This window comes from Dromiciops gliroides, chromosome 2 (genome assembly GCF_019393635.1).
Source record: "Dromiciops gliroides isolate mDroGli1 chromosome 2, mDroGli1.pri, whole genome shotgun sequence".
In the NCBI taxonomy this organism is placed as follows: domain Eukaryota; kingdom Metazoa; phylum Chordata; class Mammalia; order Microbiotheria; family Microbiotheriidae; genus Dromiciops; species Dromiciops gliroides.
Window position 1 is genome coordinate 26,335,717 of NC_057862.1, and position 25,413 is coordinate 26,361,129.

The window sequence follows — 25,413 nt, forward strand, 5'->3', positions numbered from 1 at the left end:
ATCAACCCAGGAATGATTGACCAAGCAGATCTTAATTTTTTATTTATTTTTATTTTATTTTATTTTTTGCAGGACAATGAGAGTAAGTGACTTGCCCAGAGTCACACAGCTAGTAAGTGTCAAGTGTCTGAGGCCATATTTGAACTCAGGTTCTTCTGAATCCAGGGCCGGTGCTTTTTCCACTGTCCCACCTAGATTACCCAAGCAGCAGATCTAAAAAAGAGTACTGGGGCAACTTGGAGGGTTCACTCCATTCATATTATATTGACAAAGATGACAAAAAGGGAAAATAACATGACAAGTATTGGAGTGGTTGTGTGAAAACAGGAACACTGTTGTTGGAACTGTGAATTGGCCTAGTCATTATGGAGAGCAGTTCTGAACTATTCCTTAAAATTTCCAAATTATGGATACCTTTAAGCCTGGCTATTAACACTATGTCTGTCTTCTGGGAACTAGCCTCAACAAATATGGGGAGACCATCACTAGGTAGACCAAAGGGTCACGAGAACAGGGCCTGCAGAAGAGTCTGAACTAACAATTCCCAGTTTCTGGGGTAAATTCAGTTTGGGGAGTATCATGATCCTAGAGACAAGTTCTCACCTCACCATTTGCTCCAAGGCCACTCCAGCTATGGTACCTCTTTCTCCAAGGATGCCACTACTAAATCTGTGCTCCAAAGAGATCAAAAAAAGAGGAAAAAATCTATATGTAAATAAAATATAGATGATCTGTGTCACACATCTGAATAACAGCTAAACCATGCCAAGGGACATAAGACATCCTTGATAATATGTATGAGTAGAAAGGTGATGTGCTGGTTTTGTAGCAAAAAGAAGAGGTAGACAGCCTGCAGAGGGCATGGAAACATTTCCCTAAAATGAAAAGAATGAGGGGCAGCTAGTGGATAGAGCACCGGCCCTGGAGTCAGGAGGAATCTGATTTCAAATCCGGCCTCAGACACTTATTTGACACTTACTAGCTGTGTGACCCTGGGCAAGTCACTTAACCCTCATTGCCCCAGAAACAAACAAACAAAAAACAAACACATATATCCTCTTTTTCTGTTTGTCATATATGGAAACATTAATATTTTATATTTAACAAGGTTCTAATAAAAATTGATTTTTGAAAACAAAAAGATGTCCCAAAGCAAAAGCAGAAACCCACATTTTTGAGGACAGGTTAAGGTATTACAGGAAAGGAGATTATCATCTCTAACACAAAAAAGTGACATGAATATTAGAGCATACTCAGAACCTGGGAATATAGGATCCATTACATTGAGAGCAATGTGGAGTCACTAGATCTAGAATTAGTTATTCAAACTTCCTTCCTGGGAGTAGCCCTCCTGGACACCCTGCAAACTTCACTGCCAGGGAAGTCTAATTATGGAGTGGTGAGGTGGTGAAAGGGATCTCTTGTTGGACTTGGGGTCAGGAAGAACCTGAGTGTGAAATCCTGTCTTAGGTGCCTGACTAGTTGTGTGACCAATCCTGGGCTAGTCATTTAGCCTCTCTGAGGTTGTTTCCTCATCTGTAAAATGGGGATAATAGAGTCTACTTTACAATATTGTTTTAAGGTTCAAGGGAAATATCCTATGTAATGCACTTGTCAACTTGAAAGTGCTATATAAATACTAGCCAGTGTTATTATTACTAGAACTCCCCTGGGAGGACCTCAGCCATTCAGATCCAATTGTTGCCCTGGGCCAATGCCTTTTTCTCTCAGTAATCTTCTGTCCACCCCTACTCATCTATCCTTTACTAACCCCCTTCCCACCTCTTGCTCTGAAAGAACTGTGAAATGACTTTCCTTAAGTCACATACTTAAGAAGTGGCTGTCAGGATTAGAACCCAGCTCTTTTCAACCACCCCCCCCCCCCCCCGCCTTGCTGCCTCAGGCACAGGGAGGATGACGGGTGAAGAAGAGATTTTTGCTGTTCTGTTTGCTTTAGAGGGCCAGTCTTTAAAAGATGAGCCAGCAGAAGGTTCTCTGGGTTCTGAGATTTATGCTGGTGGGAAGCCGTAATGCATTTCAATGAAGAATGATATATCCCCAAACATCACTTTTTTCATTACACCAGGTACAAAGTTACAATATTTCTTAGATTTTTTAAAAGGCATAAACTATTTCCAGTTATTATCTAACAGACAGATTCAGAAATGTCATACATGGCTTTCATAGGTATAAATTAATACACAATCTTCACTTCAAATGAAACTTTTTGGCTTCCCAATGAGCCTCACAGTCATATTTTCTAGGCCAGCCCATAGATTTTCAAGTGTCTGGGTCTTTTTTTTTTTTACTGACTTGAATGGCAGTTTTTTTAGCAAGAATGCTGCATGATTCTTTGAAAATAAAAGGCCAGGAGGGGGTTGCTCTTATTTCCTGAATTGTATTGGCAACATCTTCTGCTGACTTCTTCTTCTGAACCTTTATGTGACCAGGAGGTGACTCTGGGCTCTCAAGGGGTAGGCCAGGTAAACACAAGCTCTGTCTGGCAAGTAGAACCAAGCCTGGGTAGGTTTTGAGAATGGGCCTGGAGGCAGCAGCAGCTGCTGCAGATGATGGTGATGGTGATAGCTAAGATTCATATAGCACGATGCTAAGTGCTTTACAATTATTTGATTCTCAAAACAACACTGCAACATAGGTACCCTTATTATCTCCGTTTTACAGATAAGGAAACTGAGATGAGAGAGTCTTAAGTGACTTCCACAGGGTAACACAACTAGTAAGTGTCTGAGATTGGGTTTGAACTCAGATCTTCAGCAGTCCAGGTAACAGTAAGCCCCCAGTTGACCCAGGGCTATTGGATCTTGAGGACTTTCCTTGGTAATAAAAATAACCAGTGTTGATCTGGTGCTTTGAGGCTTGCAAAGTGATTTTTAGATGTGTATGCACCTCCAAAAAACCCTGTGAAGTAAGTCCATTATTATTCCCATTTTATGGGGGACTGAGGGATTGAGAGAAGTTGTGATTTGTTCAGTCACCCAGTGAGGAGGTATCAGAGGCAGCATTTGAACCTGGAACTTCTCTGGTTCTCAGTTTAAGACCCTATCCACTATGCCAGGAGAAGTTGGCTACCAAATTAGTCTTATCCATCCTTATTATCGTACATCATCCTTATCCATCCTATATCATGTATTTTTTCTTTTGAGAGGCAATGGGGGTTAAGTGACTTGCCCAGGGTCACACAGCTAGTAAGTGTTAAGTGTCTGCGGCCGGATTTGAACTCAGGTACTCCTGAATCCAGGGCCAGTGCTCTATCCATTGGGCCACCTAGCTGCCCCCATCCTATATCATCCTTATCCATTTCAGTCCTATGCATCTACAATCTATATGTTCCTCCCATTCTATTGTATTCTTTGGCATCCTCTATCATTCACAAACAACTTTTTATTCTGGAAATTTCCATTTTACCCTGTTTCCCATTCTGATCCAAATGGAAATCTGAGACACTGTGCTGAAACACTATCTCTGCTTGCCCTGTGTGCTTCTTCTTCCACGGCTTTTGAAGATCTGGGCTGGAAGGATAAATAGTCAACATCTTCTCTGCTTACTCCCATTTCTAGGCTGTACCCTTTAAACCCTCAATCAATAGCTTCTCTTCATTTGAGCATCACTCTATTCACCTCTATTCATCACCTGATCCAATTTCTTGCTCCACCAGACTCTAGGTCATTCACCCTCCTTTCTCAAATTCCCTCAGTAACTGCTTCAAAGAAACCCCAATCTATGCCATCATGCTTAAGGACTCTATTTTAAAATTTAATTAATATTTAAATAATGACCTTAACCATTAGTAAACATGAACATTTCAAGGCACAAGGAAAAAGAAGGAGAATTATATAAAGAACTAAGAACTTTTCTGACATACAATGAATACACACAAATACCTGGAGTTATAAGCCGAACAAAGATCTTGGGGACATTTTGTATATTACGGTTATTGTGACAGTGAAAAAATTGTTGTTAGTGTGCACTTCAGTGTGTACTTCAGTACTTCTTTTTTTCTATGAACTTTAAAAAATGTTTCATGGATGCCTTTGCATATTTATCACATTAACTTTTTTTGGAATAAAAGTATTTTATTATTTTCTAGTTACATGTAGAGATGGTTTTCAACATTTGTTGTTTTTTTTTTTAAGTGAGGCAATTGGGGTTAAGTGACTTGCCCAGGGTCACACATCTAGTAAGTGTTAAGTTTCTGAGGCCAGATTTGAACTCAGGTACTCCTGACTCCAGGGCCAGTGCTCTATCCACTGCACCATCTAGCTGCCCCAACATTTGTTTTTGTAAGATTTCCAATTTCAAATTTTTCTCCCTCCCTCCTCTTCCCCCCTCTCCTAGACAGCAGGTAATCTGATATAGGTTTTATATATATATATATACACACACACATATATATATATAAAATACATATATTTATATATATATAACCTATATATATATAAAAAACATCAAACATTTCTGTATTTATATATATATATATGTGTGATTCCCCCTTCAATTAATTCCTTTCCTAGTCAAACTGCATTTATTTTGCTTGTATAGAAGCTTTTCAATTTTAAATAATCAGAATTATTCAATTTATTTTTATTATTATCTTGCTTCTTTGTTTAGGCAAGAATTCTCCCAGGTATGAAAATTACATCTTCTCTATTTTTTATGATATGAACTTTTATTTTTAGGTCAGGCGTCCATTTAGAGTTTATCATAATGATTTATTGTAATAAAAGGCAATTAGGTGGTGTGGAGGATAAATTGCTGGAGGATCTGCACTCATGAATACCTGAGTTCAAATCCAGTTCCAGACACTAGCTGTGTGACTTGTGCAAGTCATGTAACCTCTGGCTGACTAATCTGTAAAGTGGAGACAATAATAGCACTTATCTCTTAGGGTTGTTGTGATGATCAAATGAAATATTTGTGAACTGCTTTGTAAACCTTAAAGCACTGGCTAGATGATCCCACATGAAAATGTGTACACAAATGTGCACACATATATACATATATATGTAAGGGTTACATAAGTATATCTCTATCACATATCTATGTCTCTATCATCTGTCTATCCATCCAACCATCCAACCATCCATCCATCCATCCATCCATCCATCCATCCATCCATCCATCCATCCATCCATCCATCCATCCATCCATCCATCCATCCATCCATCTATCCATCCATCTAATTTGCCAAACTGCTTTCTAGTATTCCTAGCAGTTTTTGTCAAAAAAGAGTCCTTATCGGGGCAGCTAGGTGGCGCAGTGGATAAAGCACCAGCCCTGTATTCAGGAGTACCTGATTTCAAATCCGACCTCAGACACGTGACACTTACTAGCTGTGTGACCCTGGGCAAGTCACTTAACCCTCATTGCTCCGCAAGAAAAAAAAAAAAGAGTCCTTATCTCAGGAGTAGGTGTCCTTGGGTTTTTTCAAACACTATGCTATTATAACTGTTTGATTCTGAATCTTGTTTAATTAATGTGTCCCACTGATCATTTTCTGTTTTTTTTTTAAACTATTGTCAAATTTTTATTGTATAGTTGCAGCTCTGGTCCCTTTCATTCCTACTTCATTTCATTATTTCTCTTGAAGTTCTTGAAGCTCATTTTTGGTGGTTTGATGAGTATATCTTATCCATCTTTTTATTTACTTATTTTTGACATCCATTTATTTTGCGTTCCATTTTTCCCCTTTCTCTCACCCCTCCCCCACCCACTAAGAAGGCAAGCAATATGATATGAATCATACATATAAAACAATTCAAGGGGGAACTAGGTGGTGCAGTGGCTAGAGCACCGGCCCTGGATTCAGGAAGACCTGAGTTCAAATGCAGCCTCTGACCCTTGACACTTACTAGCTGTGCGACCCTGGGAAAGTCACTTAACCCCAATTGCCTCACCAAAAAACCCCAAACATACAAACAAAAAACAATTCAAAACATATTTCCACATTATCCATGTTGCTAAAAAGCAACAAAAATGAAGTGAAAAAAATATGCTTCCATCTGAACTCAGAGTTTATCAGTCCTTTCACTGAGGCAGATAGTGTTTTTATCAGGAGTCCTTCAGAATCATCTTGGATCATTGTCTTGATCAGAGTAGTTAATCTTTCAGTTTATCATTGTTACAATATTGATGTTTTTGTGTACAACATTCTCCTGGTTCTGCTCACTTCACTTTGCATCAATTCACATGTTTTTTTTTTTTTTCTGAAATCATACTATTCATCATTTCTTATGGCACAAAAGTATTTCATCACAATCATATGCCACAACTTGTTCTGCCATTCCCCAATTCATGACTATCCCCTCAACTTCCAATTATTTGTCACCACAAAAGGAGCTGCTATAAATGTTTTTGTATAAGTAGATCCTTTTTCTTTTTCTTTAATCTCTTTGGGGTATAAACCACTACTAGGGTACTGATGGGGCAAAGGGCATGTACAGCGTCATTGCCCTTTGGACATAGTTCCAAATTACTCTCCAGAATAGTTTGATTAATTCACAACCCCATCAATAATGTACTAGTGTCCCAATTTTTCCACATCCCCTCCAACATTTGTCATTTTCCTTTTCTGTCATGGTAGCCAATCTGATAGCTATGAGGTGGCACCTCAGAGTGACTTTAATTTGAATTTCTGTATTCAATAGTGATTTAGAACATTTTGTGTTACTATTAACAACTTTTATTTATTCCTCTGAAAAATTGCCTTTTTGTGTCCTTTGACCAATTATCAGTGGAAGAATAGCTCTTATTTTTATAAATTTCACTTAGTTTCAAATATATTTGAGAAATGAGGCATTTATCAGAAAAGTTGCCATAAAATTTCCCCTCTCCCAGTCACCTGCTTTCCTTCTTATTTTGATTGCATTGGTTTTATTTGTCCAAAACCTTTTTACTATCATGCAATTAAAATGAGCTATTTTACATCCAGTAATGCTCTCTATCTCTTGTTTGGTCATAAATTCTTCCTTTATCCATAGATCCAACAATTGCATTTTTCCATGCTCCTTTTACTTACTAATTATGTGATTCTTTTTGTCTAAATTATTTACCTTTTATAACTTTATATCAGCATACGATATGAGCTGTTGACCTAGGCCTTTTGTTCAGCCATTTTTCTGTCATGTCTTATTCTTTGTGACCCCATTTTGAGGTTTTCTTGGCAAAAATATAGGAACTTGCCATTTATTTCTCCAGCTCAGTTTTTACAGATGAGGAATTAAGGCAAATAGGGTTAAGTCACACAGCTTGTAGGTGTCTGAGACCAGATTTGAACTTAGGAAGATGAGTCTTCCTGATTTCAAGCCCAGTGCTCTATTCACTGTACTACCTAGTTTCTTCCAAATTGTTTTCCAGTTTCATCAGCAATCTAAAAAAAATGATAAATTCTTACCCCCAAAGCTTGGATCTTTGAATTTATCAAACACCATATTACTATGGTCATTTACAACTGTGTATTGGGTATGTAATTGATTCCACCAATATACCCCTCTATTAGCTAGTACCAACTTGTTTTGATGATTACCACTTTGTAATATGGTTTGAAGTCTGGCACTGAAATCTGGTCCACCAATTCCTGTAATATTCTTGACCTTTTATTCTTGTAGATAAATTTTGTTATTTTTTCCTAGCTCTATAAAATAATTCTTTTGTAGTTTGATTGGTAAGGTATTGAATAAGTAAATTAATTTAGGTAGAATTGTAATGTTTATTATGTTGGCTTAGTCTACACATGAGTAACTAATATTTCTTCTATTGATTAGATCCATATTTTGTGAATAACTGTGAATTTGATTAGTATTTCACTAAATCTGGAAATTGATTTAGGTAGCTGCACCATTTTGCTATGCTGGCATGGTCCAACCATGAACAGTTAATATCTCTCCAATTATTTATTCTTTTATTCCTTTAAAAATATTTTGCAGTTGAATTCATGTATGTTCCAAATGTGCATTGGTGGATGTAATCTCAGATATTCCATACAGTTTATTTTGAATGCGAAGCTTAAAATTCTTTTTGATGAGTTTTGTTTTTAATATATAGAAAGACTGGTGATTTTTGTTGTTTTATCTTATGCAGATAGAGGTAGCATGTTGTAGGGAATAGAGAGATGGCCTCAAATCCAGAAAAAGCTTGGTTTATTTTGACTGTGTGGCTCTGGACAAGTTGCTTCACTTCTGAGAGCTCCAGGCTACAAATCTCTAAGCCTGTGAGAAGCTAAACAGTGTTAGATCAGCATTGGTAGAAGGGATTCCCCATTCATCAATGAAATCACAGGTCTGGTCCCTTCCCCTCCTCAAATACCTGAACTACTTGGCACAGAGAGTCCTTGGATGAAAATTATCATTTTGTAAACTATAAAGCACTACATACCAAGTCAGTTGTTACTTGCATCTCTCTACATCAGTGTTATTTTCATGTTCAACTGTGATTCACATGCTGAATTTATGTTTATGCTTCATATTTGCAATTGGTCTTGGCCTTTCAAAATGCCTTTGTTTATTACCACCTAATAGCCTTTTGTTCTTGTCATGAGCTCTCTCCTCTGCATCTTCATGAGTGTTGTTTCGAATAATAGAGTATAGGAATCAGGGGTTGCTATGTGTGTTCCATTGAAAGATAAACAGGGCATATAAATATAGAGGATAGAAAAGGGAAAAAGTACTGATTAAGACAAAAATGAATCTACTCAATGAACTCTAGGATTGGCAGTACTTCAGTGGCAAATGACTGTTGTTTTAGTGTAATCTAAAAGAACAGGGTTTTTATAGTGGAGAGTTCTCATATGAGACTTTAAAATAAACTACAGCAAAAAAATAATAATAAACTGCAGTACCTTAGATTTTATTTGGGAAAGATGGTCAGAACTGGTCCCAGCTCTAATCATGCATGCACCAGCATTCTGTAAGTACAGCTGGCATTTAGGCTGTGAAAATACTCTACTAAGCCTTGAATTCTCTGAAAAAATTACAGAAATTTTACCAAAGCGTACACTAGCCTAAAGGTAAGCATAAAATATATTTAAGCTCCTTTCTCACTGAAAATATACTCCCTCTCAATGGGACAGCTAGGGAGTAGAAGGAGCACTAGATAAGTGGTCAGAAAGGTTCTTAGAGATCTGAAGCCCAGTTCTGGATCTATTCCCACCTTGCCATGTACTCTTCGGAAATCACTCAGTCTTCTAATTCTTAGTTTCCTGATTTGTAAAATGAAAGTAATAATACATACTCTGCCTACCTCATAGGTTGGCTGGGAAACTTACAGAATCATTATTTGAATTTTCAAAGGCACCTCGGTGGCCTTTCAGTCCAACCCATATAAGAGGAATCCTCAGTATAATATAACTGACAAATAGCTAATTTCTGCTTGAAGTTGGCTTGAACTCATCATTTCTCAAGATAGCCCAGTCCTCTTTGGGACAGCTCTAGACTTTTAGGAAGATCTTCTTAACATCAGCCAAAATTGACTTTTCTACTACCTCCATCCTTTGTTCTTGTTTTCACCCTTTGATTGCAAATAGAACAAGTTGAATGCATCCCACATATAATAGATAACACTACATCCTTATCTTCTCCAAGCTAAACATGCCCTACTCTTCCAACTGATACAGTCATTATCTAACTTGGTGAGTAGACAAATGAAAATGTTTCAAAAGTACTTAAAATATTTGGGATTTAAAAAAATCTTTTTTCTCTTTTCTTGCGAGGGATTTATTAAAATTAACATTTGTTGTTCTCAGTTTAGTATTTATTTGCTTTGCAATAGTTTGACTATAGGAACTCTATTTGTACTTAGGGTCAATGTCATTTGGTCAGTCAACAAGCATTCTGTAAGCCCTTATAATATGCCAGGCATTGTGTGACTTGCTATGGATTCAAAGAAAGGCAAAGACATAGAACCATTGGGGATAAATTGTTCAGCACACATTGGATGGAATGGCATCAAATATGCCTTTTTTGGTTGCCAACCTGTGATTTCGCTGGTGTAGATATTCTTGCCATTACGGCAGATTGGTAACTTTTAAGAGTTTCCTGGGGCTCTGAGAGGTGAAGTCATTTGCCTATAGTTATGATTTACTGCCTCTTCTACTTCCATACCTATACCCTTCTCACCCTGAAGAAAACTCTTCTCTTGTGGCTTTTCCTCTAATTAATCAGTTCTTGCCCGGGACCACTATTTTCCATGCTAACTTTTCTCCATGACCATTCTGACTCTGTAGACTTTTCCAATCTTTCACCCTCCCCAGTATCCAACTCCTTTTTGTGTCTTGTCTCCCCCTGCTTGATAGGCAGCTAGGTGGTGCAGTGGATGGAATACTGGATCTGGAGTCATGAAGATCTGAGTTCAAATCTGGTCTCGGACATTTACCAGCTGTGTGACTCTGGGAAAGTCAGTTAACCTTGTTTGCCTCAGTTTCTTCATCTGTAAAATGAGCTGGAGAAGGAAATTGCAAACCACTCTATTATCTTTGCCAAATAATGTCCCCAAATGGTGTCACGAGGAGTTGGACATGACAGAAACAATTCAACAATAACATTAGACTGTAAGTTCCTTGAGAGCAGACTTCTTGCAACTTTTTTGCTTGCATTTGCATTTCAAATATTTAGCCCAGTGCCTAGTCCATAGTAAGTTCTTTATAAATGTTTTCATCATCACATCCATTTATCTATCTTTCTACATCATCATTTATCACATATCATTAAAATCATTATCTGTCTATTTGTGTAGCTATCTATCTAATCTATGAATCAGAGGTAGGATTTGAATCTAGGTCTTTTCGACTCCACAGCTGCTTTTCTATTGATGACATCATATTGCCTTTCCCATAGCAGATATTTAGTATATCCCCCCCTTTTCATACTATACCTTTGAATCCATTGCTGTGTTGAACTCCCAGTGAGCAAACACCTTCTCCCAATGCAGATTGTCACCTGCTCTGCACCAGATTGTTGTCTGAGGACACTGTGGGGCTAAGGGCCTTACCCGGAATCCCAGGCTAGGATGGGGCAGGTGCCTGGTTTGCCTCCACAGCTTCCTGATTCCAAGGACAGATTTATATTCACTCTGCTGGGCTGATGCTCCAAATTCTTGTTGTATGAATGAACGTGGCTGACATCTTCACAGGGTCTGAAATGATTTGTAAACACACATACAATAGAACAGTTTGAGTTATTTCTGGAAGCCACAGGGCTTACAAAGATGAAATCAGAATGGCTCTTCCCCAAACTAGTAATGTGGAAATAATCAAAAAGTTTCACTAGCACCGAGTTCTGGCGATGTCTTGTTAACATGTTGTTTCCCAAGACTTCAGTTGGAGTACATACCATTTACTGCAGCTAAATTAAGGTTAGGACAGAGCAATTTAATAAATTATTCAGCCGTACTCAGATTGTTGTTGTTCTTTGTCCTTCATTCCTGAAGAGGATGAATGACATCAGGAAGGTGATTTCATTACTTGCAGTGAATTGGAGTTCAGTGAGGCTGGGCTGTGGAAGGTCACTAGCCTCACTTTCTCCTCCAGAGTCATCTGGGTCCAGTGGCAAGATAAAGATCAGGACAACTAGAGTTGGTCTCTGATGCAATGGGAGACTTGGCATTTTTTTAAAAAATTTAAAAAATTTTATTTTTTAAAAAATCTGAATAGAATTTTATTTTCCAAAATATATAGAAAAACAAAATTTTAACATCAATTTTTAAAAAACTTTGTGTTCCAACTTCTCTTCCCCCCTCCATTTCCATCCCCTACCCACAAGAACTCAATCAATTCAAAATAAGTTATACATGAGTAGTCATTGAAACATTACCATATTAGCTAGTTGTGAGAGAAAACAGTTAAAAACTCCAGAACTTCAGATTAAGGAATTGTCAAAGAGGAAATGAAAAAAAAAATTTAACATGTGTTTCCATCTGTTTTCAGATACTATCAGTTCTTTCTCTGCAGATGGGCTGCAATCTTCATAAGTCCCTCAGGGTTACATTGGATCATTGCCTTGCTGAAAATAACCACATGCTTCCCAGCAGATCATCTCCCACTATTGCTGTTATTTTGTATACAGTACATTTCAGTCTGCTTCAGCTCATGTAGTTCCCTCCAGGTTTTCCCCATAGCATCCTGTTCATCACAACCTCTATATCAACCTTAAGCTTGACAGAGAATCTTCTTCACAAAAGCCCAGCAAAGTAGGTACCATACATTTTTCCATTATAGTCAATCATCATAACTATTTCCCTCCATCCCATTCCCTTCCCATGACATTTATTCTATCTTCTTTTTACCGATTCTTCCTCAGAGGTGCCCTGAACACGCCCTATCTCATCTGATCTTGGAAGCTAAGCAGGGTCGGGCCTGGTTAGTACTTGGATGGGAGACTTGGCATTTTTAAGCTAAGTCTTTCCCATGTCTCACTTTATCTGAGGCACCACCCACTCAATGTTTAAGGCTAGGTAAGAAGTGAGGAAAAAATGGTCTTTTTTTACCTACTCAAAAAATTTAATCTGAGAGGGGAAGACCCTTAGGATTTCTGGCCAAAACAGAAACAATTGTTTTTTACACTCACTCTGAGCCATCAAAACCCAAACAATGACCAAGTGAGACTTGGGCTGGGACCTATTGTTGGCCAATCAGTGAGCTCCAGAATGATTTGAGTTTAAGGCATGGTCAAATAGATTCATTTGAATCCCAATAGGTTTTATCAAAGCCTGTTTTTTCCCCAGTGCTGTATTTCAAGAAATCATAAATGAAACTACACTGGGCAAAATAATTCATTGTCCCATAAATGATAAGATAAATAAGTAGGGAAGAGGAAGAAAACCTAGCCCATAAACTCCAAGATATCTCGGGAGGTTTCAGCAAGGAAAATTTATATTCCTTTCAGCAGAGCACCCACAGGTAATAGTATGATTCCTTATGTAGACACAGGAAGAAGAGGGAGAGGAGTTACATGAGGGAGAGGAGAGAGAAGGAGAGGAGGGAGGGAGAGGAGGGAAGAAAGAAGGAAGGAAAGAAGGAAGGAAGGAAGGAAAGAAGGAAGGAAGGAAGGAAGGAAAGAAGGAAGGAAGGAAGGAGAAAAGAAGGAAGGAAGGAAGGAAGGTTGGAAGGAAGGAAGGAAGGAAGGTTGGAAGGAAGGAAGGAAAGAAGGAAGTAATTACACACAAGTAAATTGTCTTTAAGTGAAGCAGGGCTGTGCAAAATCATTAGCCTCATTTTCTCTTCCAGGGTCATCTGGATCCAGTGGCACGATATAGAGCAGGACAACTAGAGATGGCTGGCCACCAAGGAAATTGGGGGCTTGAACTATGCCATGACACATTGTTCACAGTATCATTGGCAGCAGACTACTGGGGTAAGTGGATTATTTGTCTAACCCACTACAGTGATTCCTTTTTTCTTATGCCTATTTCCTAGAATCAAAATCCTATGTATAATTCTGGGGAGAACTGAGCTAAAACATGAAGTCTATTGCCAATGTCTTGCAACTGAGGGGTGGGGGTGGGTGGAGAGAGAAAGATGACAAGTCAAATTTACCAAGGAGAAACTGGAATGACAAAGAAAGTATTATAAGGGACCCAAACCTGACACTTGCAAAGCACCAGAGATTTGATAAGAGGAAAGCAATAACTCTAAAGCACTATAGTCCCCTGTCATTGCCCTAGAAACAGACACTCCTGTTAAAAGAAATGAGACCAGATGGAACCTCAGCATCTAAGACTACTTGATCTCATCTTTGACAGGCTCACCTGTCTTTACATTTCAATAAAATTATTGAAATGAAATCTTAAAAGAATTGGTGAGAGTATTAGAGCCTAATAGGGACTTTGGTTATCATGCCACAATAAGTAAGAGTCCAACAGAGACTAAGGCCAAGGTCAAGATTCACTTTTGATTTGAGCCTGTCACTCACTTTCAGTTGGCACTTGACAAGGTACTTAAAGAATATCCCAGGTGCACTGAGGGAAGTGGATGAATAAATGAACATGTGGCTTCCTCTTAGTGCTTCAGGCAACTCCTTTGGATTTTTCCTCTTAGTCATAGATAGGTCATAATCTGCATTGATAGAGGGTAGTCCCACATTGGGGGTGCCCCACACAATGAAATTTCAGATTCTTAACATATTTGCATATTCAAATCCTGCAAAGGAGTCTCTTCTCCTGCTCGTGAATGTTTCCCCAGGCTTCTGGGATCAATCATGATGCTTCAGGAGGAGGTCTTTAGAGGGCATCATGCAGGTATTGTGCTAGCTGCACTCTTTTCTGCCTGAGCTATTTAGGTTTTCCAGAAAACAGCAGTATATGAGACATGAGGTGTGGGGGGGGTGGCGCGCCTTCTTCCTATTGGACTCATGCAGGTTTTCATGTGAGATGCAGAGTGTATCTATATGTAAATACAAGATTTCAGAAGGGATGGAAGGAAGTAATGATGAGGGCAGGGGATAAAGGTTCTTTTGTGACTCCAAACGTGACTCAAGTAGCCTAATCTCTGTTTATTGTTCCTACGGCTTTCTCTTTAGACGAGACCCCTGATAAATACCATGTCACTATGTCAGGGTTACAGTAATCAGCTTCGTTCATCTGCCCATGGTTAAATGTAAAGAAGGCTGGGTTTGAAGTCATAGGGTCGTGGAGTTAGAGCTGGAAGGACATCAGAGTTCCTTCAGTTTACAAAGGAAGAAACAGGAATAGAGAAATTAAAAAGGTTTGCTAAGGGTCCCACAGGTAGTACGTTTCAGAGGTTGTATTTGAACTCAGGTCCTGTGACAATAGAACCCTGACTGCTTTCATTGTAACATATTGCTTCTAGTTGTAGCATCTGGGTTCAAACACTGTCTCTGACACTTACTTTGTGCTGTTGGACAAGTTACTAAGCTACTCTAAGGATCTCTGTAAAATGAGAGGTTGGATTCCATCACTTCTAATGTACCTTGAAGCTCTACAGATAAGACCAGCATGGCAGATGAGACAAAGGATCAGATCTTTTAGAGCTCTAAGGCTCAGGGATATCTCAATGCAGTGATAGAGGGGAGTTTAGCTATTGGTTACCTCTGCTCCTCTCTTGGCACAGAAGGCAACTCCTGTACCTCCCTTCAAATGCCTGCCTTCTGGAGGGATTTGACTTTGTGTCTCAAAACATTCAACAAGTAGGGACAGATCCTGGCTCAAGGGGATCTTGAGCTGGGAGACCTTAGGCCATTATCATTCTCTTAGCATTACTGATCTTTAGCAAAGAGAAGTTCCTTAATATTGAGCCCACCATTTATCTCCTTGGTTGGGCTGGCCAGATCATATCTGGGCTCTGATGAATAGGTTTTAGATGTACTATAGCCAGAGAACAGCTGATCATCACAAACAGGATCACCAGCTGGGCCAAGCTCACTGGCCATATACGAAGGCAAAAAGCAGCAAGCCCGTTTGATTGGATCACAGAGGAAATGAACAGGAGTAATGAGCAACGAAAAGCTAGTACTAGAATATTAATTTTGTTTCTTTTTAAAGATGGATTCATTTATTTGACATTTTTAAGAAGCTACTCTGTTCTAGGCACTGTGATACAACAGCAAATCAAAACAGTCCTTGCTCAAAAGGACCTTGTATTCCACTGGGGAGAAACAACATACACATAAATATAAGTAAAAACAAAATATATAAACTTTTTTTGCTTCATATCAGTGGAGATCATAGGTCCTTTTATTTCAAGGTTCACTGGGGCTTTGTGGTTTCTTCCAATTTTAGCACTGTGTCCTTTTACAGAGCTGGTTCATGTTAAGCTTGCAAACTTTCAGGTAGGTCAACTCTATTGAAATGTGTCACTGCCACATCATTTATTTATTTTGTCAAAAGAGAGGAACAATGATACTGATTTCCTGTTTTTCTGGCTAAAGCCTTTGAGTGTAGATCTTTTTCACAGGGGAAGAATGAAGCTCTAGAGGGCAGCCTTCAGCTGCTTTTGCAGAGATGGAGAAAAATTTTCCAAAGGCATTTCAAACAGCGGGAGAAAAACCACCTAATGAGTCAATGCCTTTTCCTTTTATTCATAAATCAGACAGATCAATAATTGTTTGAAATGGGAAGGGAATATTAAAACCTCTTTGGAGAGGAGAGTCGAAGTGGTTTCTAAGTTAACAAAAATGACAAATATCACATCTCTGACTTAGCCCCAGTTGTGACTGCCCTGAAACTTATCCCGCCCGTGGTCCTGGCAAGAATGTCACAGAGCATGAAATGATGAGGACTAATTAAAGCTCCATAGTTATGGTGGGACTCAATTCTAGGAAAGGTGACAGATTTTCTCAGGCCCCGGTTTGCAGGAATGACACATATTTACACTTTGCAGCCACCAGCTGGAAGTGAATTTTCTCCAGTTGAAATTGTTAGCTTGCATTGAAGGGTGAGAGTTTCTGGTTGTGAAACTAAGGTCTCTGCTTCTTTACCTGCTCCCCTTCACCCTATCATTAAGAAGCTATCTGACTTCTGACAAGCCTCTTTCCTTGGGTCTCAATTTCCTTGTCTGTAAAATGAGGCACTGGATGAACTGAGCTCTGTTCTCCTTACCTCATACCTCCTACCCAACCACCCAAGTTCTGGTATTTGGCAATTGTGTGTTTTCATTATGACCAAATTCAATGTAATGCAAACAATTACTTAGCAGAATGAATAAATTCTATTGCCCAGACCATCTAAGGTCACCCTCTATCTGCTTTGTATGTATCTTATATGTAATTGTATATGTAATAGGTTGACTCTTCTATGTAAGCTCCTTGAGGGCAGGATCTGTATTGTTTTTGTCTTTGTAGTTCCAGTGCTTAGCATAGGAATATCAGGCACTCAATAAATGCTTGCTGATTCATTGTTTATGCCATTCAGGTGGATGGGTGACCTACAGAGTTTGTCAATCATTTTGCATTTCTAGAATTAAATGAAGGGAGAAGAAAGCAGGCTGAACTGCCTTCATGAAATTACAAAGCTCCTTTAACTCCACACTTTCCCCAGAAACAAAGGCTTATTTTTTAATACCAATATTCTATTGACATTGCTACATAGCTTTGAGACATAGCCTGCAATGTGCTCTGAAAAATTGAAAAGAAATATAATACAGAGCTCATCTCTTTCTTGAATTGAGATAGGGATTGAGTAAGAGAAGATGGAGTGGTTATGGGGTGAGGGTAAGGGCTGGCAGGTGGGTGGTCAGAATGACCCATTGCTACATACCCTTGCTATGTCTGGAGAACTGAAGAAGGCCTCCATCATATCTGATGGGCATTCTGGTGAATTTAGAGGAATATTTGGCCAAGAGTCATATAAAATGGACAGGTATGGTGTACATTATGGGAAGGAGGGAGTGACCAAAGATGTACTTGAATATGTGTCATGTACTGTGTTAAAATTTGCAAATATTTATTGATCACTACTGTAACATGCCAGGTATTATTCTAGTGCTGGTGACACAAACATAAAAATCAAAGAGTGCATAGCCTCAAAGAGCCTTTACTTACTAGGGTCACCACATGTACAATGATAAGTAAATACACAGTAACTGAAAAAGCAGAGTCCTAGAAACTTCCCAGGAAGTTTTCATGGAGGATATGGAGATGAAACTGAGCCTTGGAGAAAGATAAAGATTATGAAAGATGGGGAGGAAGAGATAATTTATTCTAGGCAGAGAAGATGGCTGGCGAGAATGAATGGAGGTAGGAGACAAAATTTTGCGTTTGGGAAACAAGATATCCCATGCAGTACATCTCCCTTTGGTGAATTCTTCCTAGAATCTCCATTGTGAGGAAGTGTCCAGACCATCCATGGTTCACTCTACAGAGGACCCTCCCTCATCTTCTCAGATCCCTTTTATGTGATGTCTTCCTACATTAGAATGTAAGTTCTTTGAGTGGTGGATCAATGGAATTGGTTAGCACAGGAGGCACAGTTGTAAATTACTTTAGTAACGTACTGTTTGATAGACCCAAGGACTCCAGCTTCTGGGATAGTAGCTCAGCATTTGACAAAATCTGCTGGGAAAACTGGAGGATAGTATGGCAGAAAATAGGCATAGACCAACATCTTACACCTTATCTAAGATTAGGTTGAGATAGGTACATGATTTAGACATAAAAGGTGATACCATAGGTAAATTAGGAAAGGAAGGAATAATTTACCTCTTAGATTTATGGAAAGGCGAACAGTTTATGACCAAACAAGAGATAGAGAGTATTATGAAATGCAAAGTGGATGATTTTGATTTACACCAAATTAAAGGATTTTTGTACAAACAGAAGCAATGCATCCAAAATTAGAGGGGAGAAAGAAAGCTGGGAAACAATTTTTACGGCCAGTGTTTCTGATAAGGGCCTCATTTTTTCTTTTCTTTTTTTTTTTTTGGTGGGGCAATGAGGGTTAAGTGACTTGCCCAGGGTCAAACAGCTAGTGAGTGTCAAGTGTTTGAGTCCGCATTTGAACTCAGGTCCTCCTGAATCCAGGGCTGGTGCTTTATCCACTGCGCCATCTAGCTGCCCCTCATTTCTAAAATATATAGGGAACTAAATCAAATTTGTGGGAATGCAAGTCATTCTCCAATTGAGAAATGGTCAAAAGATATGAACAGGCAGTTTTCCAATGAAGAAATTAAAGCTATCTATTGCCATATAAAAATGTTCTAAATCACTATTGATTAGAGAGATGCACATTGAAACAACTCTGAGGTGCCACCTCACACCTATCAGATTGGCTAATATGACAAAAAAGGAAAATAATAAATGTTGGGGAAGCTGTGGAAAAATTGGAACACTAATGCATTGTTGGTGGAGCTATGAACTGATCCAATCATTCTGGAGAACAATTTGGAACTAAGCCCAAAGGGCTATAAAGCTGTCCATCCCCTTTGACCCAGCAGTTCCACTGTTAGGTCTTTTCCCCCAGAGAGATCATAGAAAAGGGAAAAGGACCCACATGTGCAAAAATATTTATAGCTGCTCTTTTTGTGGTGGCAGGGAGTTGGAGGTTGAGGGGATGTCCATCAACTGGGGATTGGCTAAACAAGTTGTGGTATATGAATGTAATGGAATACTATTACGCTGTAAGAAACAATAAGCAGGTAGATTTCAGAAAAACCTGGAAAGACTTTCATGAATGAATGCTGAGTGAAATGAGCAGAACCAGGAGAATATTGTACACAGTATCAACATTGTGTATTGATTGACTGCAATATGCCTGCCTCTTCTCAGCAATACAATTGTCCAAGATAGTTCTGAGGGATTCATGATGGAAAATGCTCTCCAAATCCAGAAAAAAAGAACTGTGGAATCTAGATGCAGATTTGAACCATACTATTTCTACTTTTTTGTGTTTTTTTTGAGGTTTTTCCTCTTTTGTTCTTATTCTTCTTTCACAGAAATACTAATGCAGAAATATTTTTAATGTGATTGTACATATATAACCTATATCAGATTGCTTGCTGTCTTGGGGGTGGGGAGGGAGGGAGAAAAATTTGGAACTAGAAATCTTATAAAAACAAATGCTGAAAACTACCTCTACATGTAACTAGAAAATAATAAAATACTTTTATGATAAAAAAGAATTTAAGTTCTTTAAAGGAAGGGGCTGACTTTCCTTTTGCTTGCATTTGTACCTCTAGTGCCCAGAATCATGCTGCAAACAGTAAGTACCTAATAAATGTTTATGGATTGAATGGATATAGAATATGTGAAAGAGCAATGGGAAATAAGGCTGGAGAAGTTGGTAGAGGCCAGACTGTAGAGGGCCTTGAATGGAAAACTGAAGAGGCTATATTGTCTCCTAGAAGCATAGGACCACGGACGAAGTTAGACACGGCAAATGACATAGTCAAACCTATACCTTAGGAGGATTAATCTAAATTGTGTGGAGAATAGATTAGAGAGGAGAGAATGGAGTCAGGAAGACCAAATAAGAGTCTATTATAATAATCTGGACAGAGGTGATAAAGGTCTGAACTAGGGTAGAGTGGAAAGAAAGGGACAGTTGTAAGAAATGTTAGTGGAGGCAGAACTGATGGCTTGGAAAATGACTCAGTTTGGTAAGTTAAGGAGTAGGAAGAGTCAAGGAAGTGGTGATGACCCTGGGTACCTTCAAAGGGACACCCTCAAAAGAAGGTCATAAGACTGTTAAATAGTAGATTGTGGTTTGTTCTGTCATTTCAGTTGTGTCTGACTCTTTGTGACCCCATTTGTAGTTTTCTTGGCAAAGATACTGGACTGATTTGCCGTTTCTTTCTCTAGCTCATTTTATAGATGAGGAAACTGAGGCAAACAGGGTTCAGTGATTTGCTCAGAGTCACACAGCTAAGAATTTTCTAAGGCTAGATTTGAATTGAGGGGAGCTGAGATTCAAACCCAGGTCCTCAGTCTCCAAATCGAGTACTCTTCCTCAGGCACCCAGACTGAGGTGATCAACATTTGCAAGTCTTCTGAAATGCCCACTTGGAGCTATTTTCTACTAGGCTCAAAGTATTCCTCAGCATTTCCCATCCACCTTGGCAGCCCGTTCCTCACAAAGGGGAGAGACCCTCCCTCCCCCTGCAATTTTGCAGTTCACCTTTAAAACAATGAAATTCTCTGGCTACAGAACAAAATGATTAATAGCCTCTATTGATTTTCAAAAGTAAGGAAGCACAGTGGAGTGAAGCAGGGAATAAGAAGCTTAACTTTCCAATTACTCGTTGGCTTTTTAAAAAGGGTATTTGGAAATGACTCTTTCTTGGGGAATGTCAGTGAGTTTCTAAATATTCAAAACCTTTTCATGTGTTGTGGAAAGGTGATGAGTGTTCCTTTTTGCTAGCACGACTCCTGCTTTCCAAAGCACGCTACAGTCACCTTGGAATGGACCCACATCAGCTGACTGCTGCAGAGAATCCTTCCTGCTTCTTCCTTGTCTATGTGAGGAGAATGAGGCTCCAGGATGCATGTGTATCTCTGTGTCTGCATTACATGTGTCTGTGTTTGTCGACATGCACTTCCATAGGAAGAGAGGTGCTATGACATTGTGGAGAGAGAGCTGGCTTCAGGACGGTCTGGATTGAAGTGCTGACTATGATTGATGCTAACTGTGTGACATAGGGGTTGGGACATATCGAGGAATTAATTAAGGGACCATTAATGTTTAAACTGGCCAACTAACTATCAGGTAGGACATACCTAAGAAGTAGTGTGTGTGTGTGTGTGTGTGTGTGTGTGTGTGTCTTGGGGTTTGAATTCTATAGCAGGAAAGTCAGTTGGGCTGAACTAGGAGACAGAGAACTCTAGAGGTCTGGACTTTCATTACAAAAGAAACATTCCACCCCTCATTCAAGCTTTCCCCACTCCCAAAGGGAATTTTCCATTGTCAGGTGGTCACCCCATCCAGTCACCCAGCCAATCCATCTTCTATAGAAGCTTTGGCCTTTGTGTGACCCTAGGCAAGTCACTTAACACTCATTCCCCTGTAAAAAAAAAAAAGAGCTTTGATCTACCTTCCAATCTGAGAGATGTCTCTAAGCCATCTCCTCCCCTCAAGGCAAAGTCTTTGACTTTCCTCTAGGTCACTTTCTCCAGCACCCAAATAAAGGAGCATTTTATTCTAATTGGATTGTGCATGAGTGTTGTAATTCTTTAAAGAGGAATACCTAACAATCCCCCACCATTCTATTTCTATTGACCTTGGGCAAGTCTTGTACTTTCTCAGTGTCCTTAAGCAACCTCTTTTTAAAGAGAACCTGCAGAAAAGGTATTGAAATGCATAGGGAGTTGAAGTTTCCTTATTGGGGAATTTCCCATGTCCCTTATGAAATTTTAGGCTTGGTCAATTATCATCCTTTATCCGTGTGAATATGGGAAGTATTTTATCTTAGTAGAGGAACTTCTAGCCTGGAAATTTCCTCCATCAGCGTAGACCACAAATAATCTATGATTTAGTAGATGAGTCCTAGGAAACTACCCAAATCTCAGAGAGCTTAAGAGACTTCACTAGGGTCATTCAGCTGGGAAGCAACAGAAGGAGGCAGCAATTTATCTACTACACTCTATTCACTTTATTGCCTCTGTGTGTGTGTGGGGGGGGGAGTGTGGAACTTGTGTACATAGGAGAGGTACCAGAGCACAGTAGATAGAGTATTAGCCTTAGAGAGAGTCAGAAAGATGTGGGTTCAACTCCTACTTCTCACACATACTGGCTGTGTAACCTGGCCAGGGAACCTCAGCTCTTACTGTACCAAGCAACTTTCTATGACTGGTAGTTATAGAACCTTTACAAATATGTACTGTTAGAGAGGCTACCCCTGACAGGGGTTCCTTATACCATGGGAATCAAAAGCCAAGACCATATACACATACACATGTATATACAGATATATGTGTTGTGTATGCAGCTATATGTTCATTTATTACTATTTCTTTATCATCTCTACCTCTACCTTTTTATCATTCATGACTATTTCCATATCATACATATAGCCTTATCTATTAATATAACTAAATCTCAATCTCTATATCATCTGTCTCATCTCTAGTTATGATTATAGTTGACTATAACACCTGTATCTATTTCTATGTCTGTGCCCATATCCATGGCTATATCTCTCTATCTCTCTATCTAATCTCATATCTTAATGTGCAGAAGGGTTACAGTCTGGCCTAGGGAAAGAGCCTTCAAATCATGAAATCATAAAACCTTGAAGTGACAAAAATATTCTGTTTCCATATACCTATATACATATAAGCATATTTACATACACGTAATGCACTTCAACACTTCAAGGGCTTATGGTGTCTCTGGTTGAGGGCTCCTGCTGTGTCCCATTGTCACTCGTCTATCCCTTATGAGATCATCTTCATAATTTTCTGTAGCTGAAAGATTCATGGTACTGTGGCTGATTTTGGGATGTGTTCCCCCTCCTCTCCCCCTCCCTCCCCCGGCCTAAGAAGTCATGATGCTGGCCTTCAGATGCCACACCCATTCTCCACTGGGCCTGTTTTCAAATCATTTTTTAAAAAATAATAAACATTTTTTTAAATTCAAAGTTTCAAGTTCCAAATTCTATTCCTCCCTTCCTCTCCTGTCCTCTCCCTGAGATGGTAACCAATCAGATTTAGGTTATACATGTGCAAATATGTAAAACATTTTCTATGTTAATAATTTTGTATTTGAAGACTCCAATAAAAGAAAGAAAAAAAGTGAAAATAGCATGCTTCATTCAGTCTGTGATCAATCAGCATCAGTATTTTCTTGGAGGGGGATAGGATGCTTTATCACTAGTCCTTTGAGATTGTTTTAGATCATTGTATTTCTGAGAACAGCTAAGTCATTCATAGTTCTTCATCAAACAATGTTACTATTACTGTTTACAATGTTCTATTGGTTCTGTTCACTTCACTATACATCAGTTCATGTAAGTCTTTCCAGGTTGTTCTGAAATCATCCTGCTTGTCATTTGTTATAACACAAAGACTTCCTAGAGGTTGTATTGTGTTGTTAAAACCCTGGAGAAGCTGGGGTCCCTGCCAAGCCATGATTAGATTTCTGAGAAAGATTTTCATCTCAAGGTATAGAATGCCATTCTCCATGGAGCTTAAGTCATTTTATAATCTCTGATAACATGGTATAATGGGAAAAATACTGTACTGTGAGTCAAAAGACTTTTTGAGTTATAGATCAGTTACTTATTTTCTATATGACTTGTGGCAAATCATGTGAACTTTCTTTCTTGTTCTCTTTTTTCCTCAAATGAAGAGATTGGACCATATTACCTTTGGGACAGCTTCTAACTTTAAATTCAAGAAAAGCAGGGGGTGGCTGAAAGGGGAAGCAAAAGTACCCATATTGGGAGCATGATGAAATCTCATGGGACCAGTGAGTGGGAATGAAGAGATAGCTGAGCTGGGCACCTCCTTAAATGGAGGTTTGGGAAGGAACTTTCTTGCTCCATCCTCCATTTGGAGGGGTCCTGTTGATGAGGTGTAAGTACCAAGGCTGATTTGATTTTGCAGGATGATGAGGTTCCCGGGTGATGGGATGAAAAAATCTTAAGGAGTGAAACCAGCTGGGAAATGAAGAGGTGGAGCATTGTTAGTCAGTTAGGGAAAAGCTTTGAGATTGCTGAGTGTAAATAAACTATTTAGTCAGAGTTGGGCTTATGTGAAATGAATGCATGAATGAATGAATGAGCAAGTGATTGAAAAATGCTTTTATTAAATACTCACTATGCCCCCAAGCATTAGCACCCAGCACTGGCTTAGTGCTCAGAATAAAAATTAAAAAACAGAGATAGCCTCTGTGCTTATGGAGCTTACATTCTAATCATTCTCACTGGGAAGACAATACACATAGGGAAGACATGGTCTGGGACAGGTTTTTTGATTTGCACTTCCTTCTCAGTGACAGTATTGTTTTGATTATGGTTCCATAACTTGAAAGAAAGGGCTGGGGGATTGTGGAGAATGGCAGAGTGCTTGGAGAGAAGATGACCAGGTCATAAGGGGAGCATGAGCAGGGGCTTCCTCTATAGAGTGGACATGTGAGACTTTCACCAATCAGGAGTAAGCTTGAAATAGATTTATTTCATTCAATAAACATATTGAACTTATTGAATTTTTCTTGATCTCATGAGTACCAAGAAGGCCCTCTTACTTTCTCCCCTCAATCCCAATTCTTCTTTTCAATGCTCACTGATATTTGAAATTTCTTTAACAGAAGATGTCTTTTATGTCATGACTAAGTGACTTATAGTTTAAAATAGTTGATAAACATTTATTAATGCATATTATGTGCCCTATTCTGTGCAATGCACTGGGGATACACATATGAGAGGGAAATTCAGTCCCTTCCCCTCAAGGAGCATACAGTATAATGGGGGTCAGACAATATACAAAAGAATGATGAAAAGCGAGCAGGGAATGAAGGGGGGGAAAGGCCCAGGTAGTTTTAGGGAGAGCCATTATTTTTAAATAAGGTACAATTAAATAGTATGGATTCACACAATCATAGAATCTCAGAGGCAGAAAGGACCTGAAAGGCAAATTTGATCCAACCCCTACTCCATCACTTATAAAATCCTCCCTAGGAGTTATATATTCTTTCCTTGGGGCCTCAATGAAGTGTCACCTCATACCATTCTTTTCCTCTTCTAGCTTGCAGGTTATTTAGGTCTGGTGTCTTGAACTCATTATTATCTTCCTATTTGCTTCCTATTTGGCTTCTCGGTTAGGCAATTTGTTTTTCCAGTACAAAAAACTATTCTCCTTGTCAGGAAAAAGCAAGCAAAACCAGAACTGAGCAATGATGCCTTTTCTTTATTTCCACCTTTATCATCCCTTGCTAGCGAATCTTCCAGGTCTAATATTCGGTAATTTCATTTCACATATGTATACATGATTCTTTTCTTTTAGGAATTATTGTGTTACT